We start from the raw sequence: 8,607 nt of genomic DNA on the forward strand, positions 1-8,607 counted from the left end.
ATCTATCTATCTATCTATCTATCTATCTATCTATCTATCTATCTATCTATCAAGATTTATTTATATGTACATAAATAGGTGTTTTTATTTCAGCTGGTTTATCTCTTGGCCCTCCTTGTATTCTATTAGTCTGCGTGTCCATTTTTTGCCTGTACCAAGCTGTTTTCCTTACCCCGGCTCTGTTAATACCTGGAAATTTGGCACCTCCAGCTGCCTTTTGTTCAGCATCATCTTGGATGTGGGGTCATCAGAGCTCCATTTAATCTCAAGACTGATTTTGCTAGTTGTGAGAAGAAGGTGGCTAAGTTTTGGTGGTGACACAATGAATATGCAGACTGCATTTGTTGTATAGTCAGTTGTGCTACATTCATTCTGCCAGTTCAAGAACAAGGGTCTTTCCTCTAGTGCCTTCTCAGTTTCTTTCATTGGTGTTCATTTTGGAGGTCTTTTATGTCTTTGGTAAGGTTTTTTTTTTCTTGCTATCTTATTTATGTGTTTATAAGATTGGCAGTATCTGTCCTATCTGTAGAGTTAGTACAGTTAAGTATCCATGAGTGTGTCATTTGTAAGTCTGACTTCTGTGAACCTTTTGTCATATTGTCTGCACATCCTGTAGAATTTCTATATCAGCAATGCCTAGTAGCAACCATCTCTTTGGGAGATGTTGTGTTCTATTCCTCTTGGAACTGTGGACAGAGTGTATCTGCCATAGGGCAGGTTCAAACACAATGCAGGGTTCCTGTGTAGGGATTCCCCAAGATGGGGTCACAAGCTTTGACTCAGGCAAGCCTTGGACACTTGATTACAAACCCGTGGGGCCTCTGTGTGTTCCTGTCAGAAAACAAGCAAGGAAATAGGGAAAAACTGTAGCCTCACCACCTTGATGAAAAAATGCCAACAGAAGTGGGAGTCAGGTTTATTTCTCATTCAATCTGTGTCAGTCAACAGAGGCAGAAAACAGAGTTTACGGTTCAGGCTTTGGCCTATGGGGCCATTTTCATTCAAACATCCACACCGCCCCAGTCATAAAACCTTTGCCCTACAATCTGACCTGTCTGCAAGATGTTTGAGGGCAATAGTGGCAGAAAAGTTATAGGAGTGGCGGACCAATGTCTAATTCAACCTGAGGCCCATTCCACCAGAGGGAGCCCAGAGCTGACAGTGCCTGGACAGACAGGAACTGGAGGCTGGATGGCCCAGAGACCTAGGGCAGAACCAAACAGGACTGGCTATTCAAACAAACAAGTCTGTTAAATGATTCCTCATGATGCTCTGCTATACTCAGATCAGTGTCCAGCTGTCATCAGAGGCTCCAGCACTAGATGGGACTGGACACAGAGGCCAACGGCCAGGAATTATGCAGAGACAGCTTAAATGTGAGGTCACATCAGGACCCTGTGAGATGTAGGAGTCAGAAAGGATGGGGGCCACCAGAACATGACTCTCGGGGCCTCATAGAGACTGGAGAAGCAATTGTAGGCCTGCAGGGGTCTGCAGGAGGTCCTCTGTGTATGCCATAGGTGTTACGTGGGTGCTTTTGTTATATTCCTCACAGTGCCAGCGGCTGTGTCTGTGGCTTTTGCCTGTCTTGGGAAGTCTTCCGCCTGTTGGGTTGCTTGGTCCAGCCTTCATGTGCAGGCGTTTGCCCTGTCTTACTGTATTTTTCCATGTTTGGTGTTGTCTCCTGGAGGCCTGCTTTTTTCTGAAGTGTGAGAAAAGGGGAATGGTCTGAGGTGGGGGTGGGGAGCTGGGAGGAGTGGAGGGAGAGGAAAGAAGTCAGAAGTCAGAAGTCCTATATGAGAGAATACTCTGTTTTCAATAAAGCAAAACCAATCAACCAACCAAAAAAAACCCAAACAAAACATTAAAACCATGTAACTCTGGAAGCTATTTTAAAAAACAAAGTGGTGGTCAACACACAGGTATGGGTTCATCTTCTGAACTGAGGGATGAGAAAGCGTCTCCAGAAACAGCAGAGCATGTACACCAGGTGTCTGCCATGACTACATGGCTGGTGACATCGCGAGGGTCAGAGCTGTAGCTTCTTCTGGTTTGGCTTTGGGCTCCAGTCACACAGTGCAAGGGCACAGAGCACCATCTCATGTCTAGGAGGCTGAATTGTGAAGACCACAAGGGGCAGTGTGGGCCTTTAACTGATGGTCTGTGTCTGTGTTTAATCTTCAGCTACTGCTCATTTTTATTTTTTTTTAATTCAGTCTCATGTAGTCCAGGCTGCCCCTAAACTCCTGGTCTCCTGCCTCTCTGTGGTGCTGGGACTGCGGGCATGCCTTCATGTCTCCAAGGGCAGCTACCTCTTGCCTCAGACGAGCTCTGCCATCACTTCCTCACAGGGAGTTGCAGCTGTAAGGAATCTGGAGAGTGAGCTTCCATGCATGACAGCGATGTGTAATGTCTAATCGGTTGCTGGAAATGTGGACTCGCTGTGATAAGCACTGTTTCATTATGTGGGTCCCACACACAGACATGTTTCAGAGTGTAGGCTTTACTAATAATTGCTAATAAAAGAACAAATTTATTCAATTTTTTTAGTTAGAAAATAGATGACTTTTCTATTTATATGTTTAGTCTTTATTAAGTCAAGTGACTAGCATCACACATTTCTGAAACTCTTAATTACAGAGATTTGAACAATTCGCATTCCAATTATACCAACAGAGGGAAAGCAAAAGGGATTAAACAAAGGGAAAAGGATGAAACTTTATTCTTTGACACAAGAAGAAAAAACCCCAAACATATGGAACTCAGGGGGAAAGGAAAGAATTTTTGCATATTCTTGTAACTATAATGAAACACTGTATAATATGTATTATAAATTCTTGCTAGGGACTGCAGTGGGTATGTGGCTCATGGTCAGTACACACAGATACTGTATAATGGCTGCACTTGAAGGTGAAACTTGTTTTCACATAGCAACAGGGTTTAAATGATGAACACATAAACTCGATATGCCTGGAAAACAAACTTTACCACCTAGGAAGAAAGAACTTTGGTCAGCATATTCAAAGAGAAGATGCAGATGGCATCACATGAAAACTCTGTTAAACATCAGTGTGTTTCATTTATTACCTGACCCAGAAAAACCCATTGGCTCCTGGAGATACGACTGACTTAAAAGGATAGTAATGAAGTGAACAGGAGACTGAGACACAGCACTGAAAATAGGATTCCTGCACTGGTTCTATGACTGAGGGTAATCACCAGCCCTGAACTGCATCTTCCTCATCCCTTTAGATTGCAGAAGATCATACAACCTAGTAGGTGTGGAAAACAAAAACCTCTTAATGAGAATAGAGTTTACACACAAAATTAGTGATAAACTCTCTTCCAATGAAAACAACAACTAAGGCAACCTCTGCCTGATGCTTTCTGATTAAAAATGGACTTTCAGAAAAAAAAAACTTTTAAATTAAAGTAAACTTTATTTGTATTCTCAATTGTACTGACATACTGGACCAAGAACATTTGAGTCTATGTCTCTGAAATACTATGAAATGACTTTCGATTTATGATACATAATGAATTTCAAAACAATTAAAGTATCTTTCGTAAACATTTGCTTAGTGCAACATTTTACTGCACTCTAAAGTAACATTTAACAAGTTGGTTCTACTAGATAGCTTTTAATATTGAGTTTCAAGGAAGCTGAAGCATGAAAAAAAGATATTCACACTGAACAAATTGTTGAAAGTAAAACTTAGCGTAAATTAAGGAACTATACAATTCTGTAGTAGTTAGAGACACTATCTGGAAAATTTAGGGGCCATTTAACAGAGCTAAAACAATACAAATAAAACAATACAGCTACTCATACACACATTAGCTACGAGAAAGTAGGCAAAAAAAAGTGTGGAATTAACATCTGAACTATTCATACAAACTCCAGCACAATGGGGTCATAGCCCTGCTATGGTTTCTCAGTATGGTTTAAAGTTTACCAGTAGAGGGCACCTGAAATAACAACCATGGCTGCCTCAGTGTGGAGAGAAATGCCCTCCTTCCCCTCCACACAGTGGCTAAAATGTCAACACTGACTTGTGGCTGGACATGTGCTCAGAAGTCCTTTGATAGTTCCAAGCTGTGGAAAGCTACTTCACTGTCACCTGTAGAGCTGGGCAGGGCAGCAATCAGGCGTACTTCAACCTTTTTTTACTTTCCAGCTTTTCCCCCAATAGTTCAATATTTTAGTCTAGATCTCTCATGTGAGGAAAAGTTAAAAAAAAATCTTCTTTAATCCACAGGGAAAGTTCATGGAAAATAAAATCAAGTGCAGAAGATTAGAAATTAGATTTAAAGACCAGCATCATATGATAAATCAAGCATAAATAACGTACTTGTATGGCAAATGCACTCAGGACCACACAGTGACACACGTGAATTATGACATGTACATCTGGCATCCCCCCTGCTGCCTCCAACTTCCAGGTCCACAGTAGACTGGCAGGCCTGAAGGACAAGGACATCCGGGGCAAGGCTGACGTCATGTTGAGAGGCGAGCCTGTCTGGGATGCTGCTGCATCATCAGTGTCAGCACTGCAACTGTTCATGCACCAGCCGCTCCCTCTGTCCCTGTGCATCTGTGTCGCTGTCTGCCTGTCATTATTCAAGAAAAGAGAAGCCTAGAGCAAGAGCATGTTTCCAGCCAAGGCCCACATACTCCCCTATACACAACTTGCCTTAAAACCAAATATGTTTACAGTTAGGAAGACCCGAGAGAAACAGACATTCATAGCAAGCACAGTAGTCACTGCTCATTCTGCTGCCTCTCCAGTGAGAGCATCACGGCCAGAGTCTGGTCATTAGGAGCCATGCCTCCACGTTCTCATTTGCTCAGCAGTCACAGAGACAGAGAAGCTATTCTAAGTAAGGGTTACAGAACATGATCATCAGGAGGTGTCATGCAATTCAAAGTTTATGTTTCAGAGATTATAAGTTTGTATCAAATGAATGAAAACCCTGTAACTGTAAAAAAGCACAAGAAACACATATGCACACATAAATGTACACATTCATACACTCAGGAATCCTAGAAAAACACAAAAAGTATAAACACAAAGAAACCGTAAGTTTAGGGAAAAAAATGTCCTAAGACAAAGACCCCCTAAAACTGCCACTGAGTTTGTTTTGTGTTGGCTACCTACTGTTGTGAGGTATCTGCCAGAGACTACTTGCACATGGGTTCTGAAAGTCCTTATTAGATTGCTGGTGACCACATTGGGCACTCAGGAGTCCCAAGCACCCTCAAGGTGAGCTTTAAAGCATCAAAAACACATTGTGGGTTGAGAAACCACAGTTAGCAAAAACCAAAAACCCAAGTACATTTGGAGATTTCCCTAAGATTGTGGACTTTGATGAATTAGGTCTTTGTTTTCCCTTTGGCGGTTGTTGCTGCTTACATGCTGGGCTCCAAGGTCTGGATCGTACTTTCATTATGGTGTCAGTTGGGATAAGGTCTGGGGCCTGTAAACTACTGCTGGGCATGGGGCCTTCTTTTAAGTTACTCTTCTTCAGTATTTCTAAAGCAAACTGTCACCTGAAAATACACATATAACAAAACACCTTGCGCAGTTTTTTGAGGCCAAGGCAACTAGCAGTCTTCTGTACCTCATGTCTCTTCAGTTTGGCCAGCTCCATGATCTCCAGCCTTCTGACCAACACTGAGGTCTGGGACACTGTGCTGTCCTGGAGAGCTCCAGGCCTCTGTCCATGGTTCTCACCAAGCTGCAGGAAAGCACAGTGCAGAGGAGCAGACTCCTCAGAATGTTCTGTTACAATGTCTTTTGAAAAAGAAACAATTTCTTCTTCGCCCTTCTGTTTAACAGAATAATCTGAAACACTTTCTAGGTAGCTTCAAGTTTTACAAAAACACTCATGCATAGGAAATGGAAAAATAAGGGCCTAAATCCCCTCCAGGCAGCACAGCATGGTGTCTCAGGTCTTCAAATGTACACACATCCCCACAGTCAGACTCTACATTAAAAAAAAAAAAATCCAAAGAAAACTTTCTTATATGTGCAGTTTTTGGCTACAAAGATATTCCTTTGGACTGCTAATTTTTAAATGGTGACATTAAAAAAAACAGTATGTGAATGTATTGTTAAATATAGTTTAAAGATATTGCTTATGTATACAATAGGGTTCTAAAGTGACACCAGAAATTACACTGTCACAAAATATTTAAGGAAGCAGAATTAGGCTCACAATGTTTCAGTAAACGAAGCAGTATGAAAAGTGTTTCCTCTTATCCCATTACTTTGTATAAAAATATTAGATAAATGCCTTAAAATGTGAACCTCTTGAAAAGAGATGATGAGCTCTGTAGTCATCCCATGAAAGCAACCACAACTTTTTAAAACTTGTTTTGTTTTTAAAACTCTGCGTGTGGGTGGCCCCATGTATGTGTGGAAATATGTGTCAGCTGTGACTGCCTGGGCACATGCATGTGTGTTGTCCTCTACTGCTCTCCGCCTTCTGTTCTGAGATGAGGTCTCTGAGCCTCGGTGCTCTGGGCAGACTGGGCGGCCAGTGAACCCTGGGGCCTGCTGTCGTTTCTTCTGTTCCTCTGGTTCCTGGCCTGTGCCACCATGCCTGTTGGTTGTTTTGTTGCTGGGAGTCTGAACTCAGGCTCTCAGGCTCTCAGGCTCTCAGGCTCTCAGGCTCTCAGGTTTTCAGGCTCTCAGGCTCTCAGGCCTGCCTTTGCAGCAAGGACTGAGCTTACCAAGTCGTCTCTGCATCCTTTCAGAGTGCTTTCTAAGAACCCATTTTTATAAAATTTCACAAAAATGAAAATTTTGATGTCCTAAACTTTTTCTTAAGGGCATACAAAAAAAGCACCTTTTATTAATAAAACAAACTAACAAACAAAAAAAGTAACATACCAAACCAGGCAGACCAGCTTAGCTGTCTCCCAGCCACACCTTAACCTTACTTCTCCATCCTTGGGTCAGCTGCCTGTCCCTAGAACACTTTCACTGGGACCCTCCGTGGCCACACTGGGCTAGGGGAGCTGCCACTCAGGTGATTCTCACTCTCCTTCCTGCCAACACTACAGTGTCCTCAGATTTAACTCCTGTAGTCCCTTAGCAGCCTGCTCTCAGGAGACCCTCCTCCCACCCCAACAACACTCACTGGGGCCACTTCCTAGTGTGGACTCAGAGCTCCCAGCCTTTCCATCCCCATCTTTGCCCTACTGCAGCCTGCTTACAGAAGCCCATGCTCCTATCAAACCTCCACTCCCTGGGGACTCAGCCTTTCAGCTTTTGCCTTAAGCCACTCTCAGCCTTCCTTCCTAGTCCATCTCCACTCTTTTCTGCCACCTACTGACCTGCACAAATACACTGTACTAGGGACTCACAATCACCACAGGCCCCCTAGAATCCAGAAAGGACAAAAACAACCAAAGAATGGAACACCCACCTGACAAAGATAAGACCAGATGCCAACACCAAGAAAATCCTCAAACATCATAACTCCAGATGTGCAGAAACACAAACATGAACAGCCAAGACAATATTTCTCCAACAGAAACCAGGAATACTATTACAGTAGGCCCTCGAGAAATGCAATACAGCTGAAAAACAAGATAAGAACTTCAAAATAGCAACAATTATCATTTAAGGACCTGAAAGAGGATATGAATAAAGCCCTTAATGAAGTCAGTGAAAACACAGTTGGGTAACATATTGAAAACAATTCAAGACCTAAAGACAGAAATCACTACAGAAAAACCAAACAGAAATAAAAGAGAAAATGAAAAATTTAGGATGTCAAACCAAATCCACAGAGCCTCACCAACAGATTATAAGTCATGGAAAGAGAATCTCAGGTAGACAATAAATAAATAAATAAATAAATAAATAAATAAATAAATAAATAAATAAAATAAAAAGTAGCTCAGTCAAAGAAAGTATCAAATCCCCAAATCCCAGTAACACTCAGACACAAAACATCCAGATCTGGGCAATGATGAAAAGACAATCCAATGAACAACAGAGGTAGAAAAGGAGAGAAAAACCAGGTCAGAGTCACAGAAAGTATCTTTAACAAACTGAAGAAAATTTCCCCTATCTAATGAGGGTGCCTATCAAGGTAAAAGAAAAAATAAGAACACCAGAGAGAACCAGAAGAGAAATCCCCATAACACATAATGATCAAAACACTAAATGTACAGAACAAAGAAATGACATTAAAAGCTGTAGGGGAAAATCCAATTAACACAAACAGGCAGGCCCATTAGAATAACATCTGACTTCTCAATGGACACTCCAAAAGCTAGAAGGGCCTGAACAGACATGCCAGCCCAGACTACCATACCCAGCAAAATTTTATTCACAAAAGACACAGAGAGAAAAACATACCAAGATAAAATTAAATTTAAACCATTTTTATCTATCAATATACCTCTACAGAAAGCACCACAAGAAAAACTTTAGATTGAAGAGGCTAACCACACCCAAAAAAACCCACAAAAATAAATAATTCCAGAACAGCAAATCAACAGGAGAAAAACCTGCACCATATAACAAAATAAAGGAATCAGTAAACACTGCTCATTAATAACTCTCAATATTAATGGTCTCAACTCCCTCG

The sequence above is a fragment of the Psammomys obesus genome, unplaced genomic scaffold, assembly GCF_907164565.1.
Source record: "Psammomys obesus unplaced genomic scaffold, mPsaObe1.curated_primary_1811, whole genome shotgun sequence".
Lineage (NCBI taxonomy): Eukaryota > Metazoa > Chordata > Mammalia > Rodentia > Muridae > Psammomys > Psammomys obesus.